The following is a 10,493-nucleotide window of genomic DNA, read 5'->3' on the forward strand; positions in this document are numbered from 1 at the left end:
AACTGCAGCAGAAACCTACTTTACTTGTCCTCTGTTGCCATGGTTACAAGCTTTCCCATTTCAACAGGTCAATACAAGCTTTTGGTTTACATAAGATCATGGGTAATTCAGCTCAGCCCTGCACAAACAGCAATGACAAAAATTCAAGCTCTTCTCTCCTCCTTTAAAAAAATAATCTATCAACATCCTAGAAGCACGATTAGTGTTGATTTCCATCATTTATTATTCTCATCTTCGTCTCGTGTTTGTGGTTTTGTGTTTATGTTCAAACACTGGAAATAAAAGGCTGGTTTTGATAGTATAGAAATCTTGACAGTTCTAAGTACCAATAAAGTCTTAAACTGGCTATTTTGCTCATAATTCTCCATTTATTTTATGATAAATATACTCAACAGTGTTAGTATAAAATTGAATTTCACTTTCAAAAGTATAAATATGTCACATGGGAGAAATTTGGCCAAACATTAAGACACTTATTGGTATATGTTTCTCATTGTTTACTGGCTGCAGGTGTGTTGCTGGGTTTCAATACCCTCAGTAAAAAAGAACAAGGGAAATCATGATAGTCTCAGCAAAGATTTTCAAAGATTTATTTATTTTTGCATACAAGAGCTGGGGTGCAGACAAGAGGTGCAGGGTGGTGAGAGGATTCCCCAGAGACAGAGTGGGGAGCAAAACAGGAGAACTGACTGAAATACACCGCTGAGGGGAGCACCAGGTGAGACAGGAGAGGTCTGCTCTGCCATGTGGGTCAGCTCACTGGTTGGGGATCAAACTCATGCTGCAGTGGCTGCCGATAACATCATAGTGCTGAGACTTACCCCCTTGAGACACCAAGGGGGCCCAAGATTTTCAGTTAGAAAAATGGAAGGGGAGGGAGAGTCTTTGTCATGAGAAGAAGAGGGAAGATTGTGTTTTATGTAGGAGAACCAATGTATGAATATTACAGACATAAAAAACAGCCTCACTTGGAAAGGGACTGGTGTTATATTCATACTCTTCTGTATTCAACAGATTAGGTGAGTGACACAAGAACTTGGGATTGTTCTTTCTCCATGGTAATTGGGTAAGAACCCAATCTAGATTGGCTAAATGGATGACAAAATAGTTTTCTCCCAGAATATCTAGATTTGAGTCTCAGTCCCATAAATAATGAGATAACTATCCATGCATTCATCACTTCTTTGCACTCCACTTAACCTCCTCTGAAGAACGGGTGTGTGACTAGCAGCAAATATACACTTAGAGCAGCATCTAGAAACTAATAAGGACCTAACTGATCTCATTATTGGAATTACTTGGATATTCTTCTATTTTTTATTTCACATCTTACCTTCAACTCATTTTTTTGTATTAAAAGGAAAAAAGAACTACAAAAGTCATACACAACTTTTTTTTCAGATTTACATAACTTCATTTTTTTTACATAACTTTGATATAACTATCATGCTACAAGTAATCAAGATTCATAACTGTTATGTCCTTTCCTGTTTGGTGTTGACTTGTCATAAAAGATGAAATCCTATTACAAATAGTACAGAAATACCTATTGACCATACTCTAGGCTTCACTCTTTCCCTTTAATCCATTCTTTAAACCTCTCTTAAAATAGTGCTCCCTAACTACTATATTTTATGAGCATGTCACTGATTAAAGAACATTTAAAATATTTTAATTACCTACTAAACAAAGCATAAACATCTCAGCATGGATGTCAAATGTAATTGCAATAAATTATTTAATAAAATAGATGTTGCTATGCTAGTAGGTGAATAGCATTGTCATTTGGTGTGAAATGTGAAATATATAAACATCTTATAAAGTTCTTCTTGATACCTCAGGACAGCATGAGCTGTTTTTTTTTTTTTATGTCAGTGATAGTTGAGCCATTTGTCTCTCTGATATATAATCAAAATTGCTTTCACCTTTATGTATTACATGAGTTTTACTTCCTCACAAGGTCAACCCATTGCTTTTGTTTTATTTCTGTTCCTCACAGCATGCCAATAGATGCACATTTCATCGAGGAAAGACTATTCTGTGTTATGATATATAGTAGATACACAATAAATATTAAGAATGAATGAATGATTATTTTACTTGATTCAACCTGTGCTGCTTGTCCTACACCCAGATAACTGCAGGTTTTCTAGGAAAGAGAGAAACCCATTGCATAATTTCCTACCTAGAGACTCACTTAGTCTAAGTATAAAAGAATCGGATGTTGTGTCTTGAAATGTAGGATGGCAAGTACAAAGCGTCACATCCTTACCTGTAGGATTTCACTATTTTCTGACAACAAATTTCCTAGGTATCATTCATTGTAAATTTGTTCCTATCTTTAAACTGAAAAGTTGTGTGGCATATATTTGGCATAGTAATTGAATACAAAGACTAAAATCAGAATGACCTGGTTCAAACTCTGGATCTATTTGTTATCAGCTGTGTTTTGGGTATATGTTTGTAATTCACTAATCTTCATATGTAGAATCAACATAATAATGGCAAATAAAACATGAGGTTGTTTTCAGTAAGAATGCATGCACAGTCCTGAGTAAAGATCTGGAACATAGTAAGCATATAATATATGATCATTATTGCATTTTTACAATTTTATTTAATTAGTCAAATGTTTTCAAGAAAAATTAAGTATAAGTAATCATTATACATCCAGAAACATCCATTATACATTCAGGTAAACTTTTTCTCATATTAATTTTGTTGTAAATGTAGGCATAATCAAAATTGATTTTGATCTAAACTTCAAATCAATGTTCCCATAAAATTGCTTCATTAATCAATGCAATCCTATTGACATTAGAAAGTTTCCTTTTTATTTATTAAATAGCAACATGATATCTCTCTGGACTATCAACTTTAACCTTTTCATCTTCTTGCCCCATCTGTAACACATTGATTAATATGCTAGAATACTTTAAAAGCCTGATTTAATATATAATAGAGCAGATTTATTCATTAAACACATTATTTTCAAAATCCCTTTGTCTTGAATTGAAGCTGGGATATTTTTATGAAATTTTTGAAATAATAGACTTCATTAGCTGTTATTAACTTGGGAATATGACATTACAATATTCAAATTTCTTATTTAAAATCATGAATATTATTCATTTAGTACAGACTACTTTTATATATCAGAAGACTTTCTGAAAGACTTGTTTTCTTTTGTTTTACTCATTTCTTGTGATAGTTATACAAACATATTTTAATCTATTTGTTTTTATGTATTAATTTATTACTATTATAAATTGAATATTTTATTACTCTTCTTACAGCTTATAATATATGTGTAAATATAAACATAAGCAATACACAATAGATATAAACAAAACAAGATCAATTCATTAAGGGAAGATGTACCTGCCTTGGAGAACTTTGGGAATTTTTTTTTAATATTTTATTTTATATAATTTTTACATCATTTTTCATTTTTGCACAATGAATGCATTTTCATTTTGGTTATATTCCCCATACAATTGCACCCCCCCTTCTTTTTACCCTAATCTTTCCTCTCCCCAACCCTCCCCACCCCTTAGTATGTCTCTGGTTTATAGTTGCTTGTTGATTTTGATTTTTATTTTGTATTAATTAGTCTTTTTCCTGGTCCCTTATTTAGGTTTTCTAAATTCCTGCTATGAGTGAGACCATCTGCTGTTTTTCTTTTTCTGTCTGACTTATTTTGCTGAGCATAATTCGTTCTAGCTCCATCCATGTTGCTGCAAACTGCATGTGTTTATCTTTTTTGATTGCTGAGTAATATTCCATTGTGTATATGTACCATATCTTCTTGATCCAGTCATCTATTTTTGGGCATATGGCACATATTAAAAAAATTAGCAACAACAAATGTTGGCGAGATTGTAGAGAAAAAGGAACTCTCCTGCACTTCTGGTGGGAGTGCAAACTGGTCCAACCACTATGGAGAGCTGTGTGGAGATTTCTTGACCTATTAAAGATAGAGCTTCCATAGGATCCAGCAATTCCACTCCTAGGTATTTACCCAAAGACACGGAAATATTAATTCCAAAGGGCACGTGCACCCCTATGTTTATAGCAGCACTATTTACAATAGCTAAGCTATGGAAACTTTGGGAAATTTTTATGTTTAAAACAAACTTTCAGTGGGGTGGTTGATTTTAATTATGAAATGAAAGTTGAGTAAGTACTTTTTAAACAAAGATCAGATTAGTAGCTGAATTTGTATTTAAGTTTCCAGGATGAAGTTTGAATACAAGTTAGAAGTATTCTATTTTACTATTCTAAGTCATGTTTGTTTAAAAAAAAAAAGTAAACTGCAAACAAAGTTAATATGGAAAGGTATCAAACAATCACCAGTTAATTTTAAAACCCAAGACTACATGATTAAATCATTTGCCCATCAGTGAAAATTTAGAAGCTGATAAATCTTAAAGAAGTATTTTAAAACTTAAAGTTTATAACTTCTTAAACATGCATTAGGTGTTGTTTTCAAATAACTTAGAACATTTGACTTTATCACCTCTGCAAAATATGTCATATACAACTGGGGTTGTCCTCAACATTAGTTCCCTTTTACAAACAATTTTTTCAAGACAAAAAATCAACTCATTTCTGTCCTTGCATACTCCCTATTGCTACTAAGCTCACCTAAATTCCTAGGTATATACTCTGGCTCACCTCTTTTGAAACCACTTTCTGAACTGGATTTGAAATACTACTTACTGCTAACATAACTTCGTGATGACTACATCAATCTCTAGTCATTTTAGTTGAAAATATAACACGTTGTTAAGCATTAGTGACATTTAACTCTCTCAACACAGATTTTGTAGTAGGTTTCTCCAGGCTGAGTCAGCATTCAGCAGCATCCCCAAGATCTAACTTCTTTCCAGCCTTCTGCTACATCATCCTAAGAGTGATGATTTATTGTCCTGTTTGTGCCTCATCGTACAAGAAAATTCCTGGGTTTCCAGGTGTTCTTATGTCATCTGAGAAAGCAGTAGCATTAAGATGTTATGCTATGCACTGTAACTTGGTCTCGCCTCTAATCAGAAAGCAAAAAACAACAGAACTCTTAGATCAAATAGAACAGATCTTGGCTACATAGCCAATTCTGAGGACAGAAGTCAGCTTCATATCTCCTCCTTATTGCTGTCTAGTTCATGGACAAATTCAGAGTTCAGTTGTTAAAGAACAGGAATTTGCCCATTAGCTAAATAGCTGTATTTCCTGCTAAACTTTTTCTCTTAGTCTGTTACTTCTGGGCACAAATTATACAACTCATGAGATATAGAGTTCAAAAAAATTTTCTGTGATATTATTATTTGTAACAAAGTTGGTTTGATTTTATTTGAACATAACTTTTATGAGTCAGGTAAAATGGAGCAAAATACAAAATTAAATGCAGGAAAAGATAAGCATATTGTTTACCAAGGAAACAAATCGACCAACACCAAGAGGGCAGTATGGAAGGACTGCTCAGACTTAACTAATATAATCTAGTATTTTGTCCTATGAGATGCTCAGAATGTCTTTTGAATTGATCCTGTTGCAGGACAGAAGTCCTACATGCCGTGGGATTATAGAGGAGGCCACAGGATCTCTTCCAAGGCAACTGCAGTATGTTGGGTTCCTCTTAAATAGACCCTGAGACAAAGTCATGAGAAAATTATTTATGAAGAAAAGTTCCAATGAAGTGGAAGTAGTGGAATGAAATAAGAGATGAAAGAAAGTCAAAAGAGGGAGTGATTTTGTTACAGAGCAACCGTAACTGCCCGACTGGGTTCTCACCCGCATGCTTAAAGGAGACTTACTAATGGCTAAACTGCAGGCACACACAAAAGGTTAATAAAAGGTTTATTTACAAGGGAAGGGGAAACAAGGTGGGGAAATGAATAACTCAGGGAGAGAAAGAGGGAGATAAGTTAGTAAATGTGTCCTACCCATTCCGCTGACCTGGAACCCCAATGACTCCCAAGCTGGCGAAAAATCACGAGCCCCGTCAGGCCAAGAGAGCAGACTGCCTTCTCCTTCACCCACCACATGGTCAGTTAAATACTCAAACAGAGAACCTGGCTGCTTAACTCCGCCCTCAGGTCCTCAGAACCCTCCCTTTGGTGATCATGGAATTTGTAGTTCCCAGTGTCTTGGTGGAGTGGGGGTGGAGTCTACAAAGCCTGTATGGAGTTTTCTCAGGACATAGTTTCCCCCCAACAATTTCAAGTCAGATCCATAGAAGGAATTTTTGACTCCATCTCATGAAAGACTACATGATAGCCATGTGTCAGAGGTGCCAGAATCAGGGGAGGGAAGTTAAAATTCTTAGCCCAACACCTTACCCTGTTTTTGATAAATGAAAGTGCTGGAGGGAGAAAGGTACAAATTTTCAGAGACTTTGGGTCTTTGTTTACCCAAGAAAGGTGAGATTACAGGATGCCCTTCCAATAAAAAGATTCAGATCCAGCTGTTGGAAGTAAAATATTAAAGGTCACAAGGCAGGAATAGAAAGTACTGGTAGATTTCTATAACAACTGGAGGTCACTTGGTAAGAACTACTTCAGTTCCTACTTTTCCCCCAAAATGCCATGATTATACCTTGTTTGCATTTCTGTTATTACTAATTGGTTTACTGTATCATATACTTTCCATTATAGTATTTATTTATATTTATAGTTGGCTCTGCTGTCAGCACTAAGATGTCTTTGAGTGCAAAGAGAGTATCTGAGCTATTTACAGTCACAGTTTTAGGGACACAATGAATTTCAAACCTCAAAAAATGCGTATTGAAAGAAGGTATAATTTCAATAAGCAAATTAACAAATCAGGAGTGAAACATAAATTTAGGAAGTTCAAATAAATCAAGATATGTATTTACTCAAGAAGTTTCCATAACTAGTCTCAAATTCAGTGGCGATTTTGTGACTTATTCAGCTAATATTAGTGCCCACTCCAAATAAAAAAAATATTCAGCGCAAGAATTTCAAATCTGTTGGAATGAAAAAAACAGCAACATGTTGACACAAATATTATTTTCTCATCATAATACTTCAGGATAAATTTCCCACATTATATGTATATCATATTGAATTACCACCTTACCTTATTGAAATTTTCTTGTGTTTGTATCCTTTTTTTTAACATATATTTTGAAGGCTTAATATTATTGTGTTGTATATAAAAAACTGTAAACAACTTTTTCAAATTATCAGTCAAATTACAAAAAAAAGATTAATCAGAGAGAATTATAGGATAAATATAGACACAGACATATGCAGATTCAATTCTTCCTTTTTCTTTATATAAGTTCCTTCTCTATAGACTAAGTAAAAGGAATAAATGACTGGCTCTTATTAGGCAGTAGAGAGTAAGGAAAGCTAGTGAGCAATAATTTAAAATAGCAACTATCTGGGAAATTCTAGATTTTTAGTCTTTCAACTTCAGGTGTTTTTTTAAATAAAATTTTAGTAATTTTAAAGATTTTTTTTGGTAGGGTGGATTGAAAAACAGTCACATTATTTTATATAACTATTATAGCTGTAGATCAATAGCTAACAAATACACCCTTCTTAAGTCTTACTAGCAATTCTGCTTACAAATACAAGTTCAAAAGGGTTACATAAACTTTTTGAAAATCAACTCTATCATGACCTTGAAAACTTCTTTCCCCGGAGATGCACAAATTATTTAATATTAAGTCTGTTAATGGATTTGTTACAGATATTAATCATAAAATAAAATATGAAAACTTCTTAATGGAAGATTAAACTACATGAATTTTATCACAACATTATTTAAATAAAATATTTCAAACTCATAATAAAACCTCAAGAAATGCCTCAACATTAACTTTATTGGTGAAGGAAACAGGGAAATCCCTTGTAAAGTGAAAACAGGAGGCCTCATATAACTGATATTATTTGATTGTGTGAGGCAGTGCTAATCTATAAATTCACAAAATCAGTAATCTAAGACATTGGAAAATAGCAGTAAGAGTAATATCAAATCCTAGAATATATTATTGTCTTCTTATAAAACTCCGGGAATAAACTCAATTATTGTTGCTAATTATAGAGATTACAATAAAGTGGCTAAGAACAAAGCAAACATTCTTATTAATGATTTTCTTTTTAGATTAATTGCCAGGGGTATAATTGAATGGAAAAATAAGCTATTGATAAAATGAATAAAAATTTAAATTGCTTTGAATACATTGATGTGTGTGATAAATGCACAATTTTCCACACACACACTGTTTCTTTTTTTCTATCTGCCCCATCATGATTTCCAGAAACCAAGGAAATTATCAATCTTTTTCATTGTGTATGGAAAAATAGGCCAATGTCTAGTCAAAAGTAAAAGAATAAATGTATATTTTTTTGTATGAATGGTGGATGGAAAATGGATGGATGAATATGTGAATGAAGCAAAAATGGAGGACCATGATAAGGATGGACAAATAAGAATAAAGAGATAAATTGGTATATGAGACAAATATAGCCATATGAAATAATTCAATTAAAAATGTTCATTATTGCAAAAATGAAATAGCAAACATTGGGCACTTCTCCATACAGAATTCACTGAATTTTATATAGAAATCTGATGTCTTAAAAGAATTTGTCAAGCTGGAAAGAGAGTGAAGCAATTGCACTTACATCATGTCACCTGGTTTTAAGTATCAGGATGAGATAATGGATATAGGAAAAGCCAAAATGTAATTTATTGATATGTCCCTGTTGGTAACCATTGACTCTAAAATTATTATTCTAACCAAAGATAAGACCAAGCAATAGCCAACAATAAGCATCTTTCAGAATACAAAATAATGTAAATCAAATATTTCACCGCCTTATGAAATATTTTTGTATTCCTAAATTGTTAAATGGTGCCTAAGAATGATATCATAATTTCATGTTGTATACAATAAAAAGGCATATACATTTATTAGTCAATCATGTCTTTCTTTACCTTTACTTAATATGTTATCTAAGATGTACGTCTTACACTAAATTTCTGAAATAACCCCAATATTGTCTTTATGTATGGATCTATTTTCTATCTTGCTAGTTCATTTTTGAATGGGCTTAATTCTAATATAAAAACAGCATAAAACAAAAATTTAATATAACCTGCTATTAAGAAGACTTTCCTAGCAACTATCAACCACCTGTGAAGAACTCTCCATCAATTGACCAAGGATAACAGAAAAAGGAGTTATGTGCAAATGTCATGAGGAATATTACCATCACAAAGCTAGATTCAGGAATGTCTTTTTCCAAGAAGTTAGGTAGTGTTTCAGTGCCCTTACAAATACATAGCATCTTCACATTCATAGGATCTTGTAATGATCTCCAATTTTCAATTTTGTAAGATAAATCTGTGAAATAACCAGGTAATACACAGGACAATGGTAAATAAGCTATTTACGACACTTGTAAATAAGAAAATGACCGCCCCAGGAAAATCCTATTCAATCTAATTTTGTATGAGTTTACACAAAATATATTAGGTTGTGTGTATATATACGATTATATATACATATATATACATATATATAAATATATATATATACACACACATATATTTTGAAATGCAACTCTGTGTGAATGCAAAAATTATTTTACTTGCTTGGAAATAAACCTTTGTTATTGAAAAGTGGAAAAATCTATTAACTGGCAAACATTAGTAATTTTATCATCTAATTTTATCAGATGATATTTCTATGCATTCAACACTTTCATTATTAAACTGGATTTATTTTAACGTATATTAGATAGTATGTCAGCTATGAAAATAAACCCATTATTTGAAACATTCCTTTTTCCTAGCTCTTTCTTTAAAATTTATTCCACTTCTGTTGCTTTAGCTTAATTTAAAATCTGTGCTTGTTAGTCCCCTGAATGCTATACAACCAATCCCTAATCCCTTGGGTTTTTACCATTCTTCTCCCTTCAGGCTTCCATGCTATTTTCTTCAGGAATGAATACATTGGTGGAAAGGCTTTCCTTTAATTACTGACCTTGAACTGTGGAATGCATTAGAGAATGAGAGAAAAGCTTATGTGTCTAAAATGTTGCACAGCTGTCATTTTCTTTAGGATATATTAATGAGCATTGCTGCTTAGACACCTGGGTTATAGCTCCTGCTCTGTAACCAACTAGCTGAGTGACATTGACCCAGGTCCACATGGGGCCTCAGCGCCTTCATCTCTAACATTAAAGATTTGTACTAAATTATCTCTAAGATTCTTAAATTTTTAATGATTTTAATTATCAACTTCATTCATTTTTTAGTGTCCCCTCTTTTGTCTGCCTTGCGGGTTTTGACACCTCATTTCTGTATAAATAGCATTCAGCTCAATTTTTTTAAAGTACATAAAGCTCAACTTTTTTTTTTTTTTTTGGTGTTCAGGGAGCTCTACAGTAAGTGTGGAGAATATTGAAATTAAAGGATGAAATAGCCTTTGTATTATCATGGATTTCATTTATCAAAGA

The sequence above is a fragment of the Talpa europaea genome (genome assembly GCF_964194135.1).
Source record: "Talpa europaea genome assembly, chromosome: 5".
In the NCBI taxonomy this organism is placed as follows: Eukaryota; Metazoa; Chordata; class Mammalia; order Eulipotyphla; family Talpidae; genus Talpa; species Talpa europaea.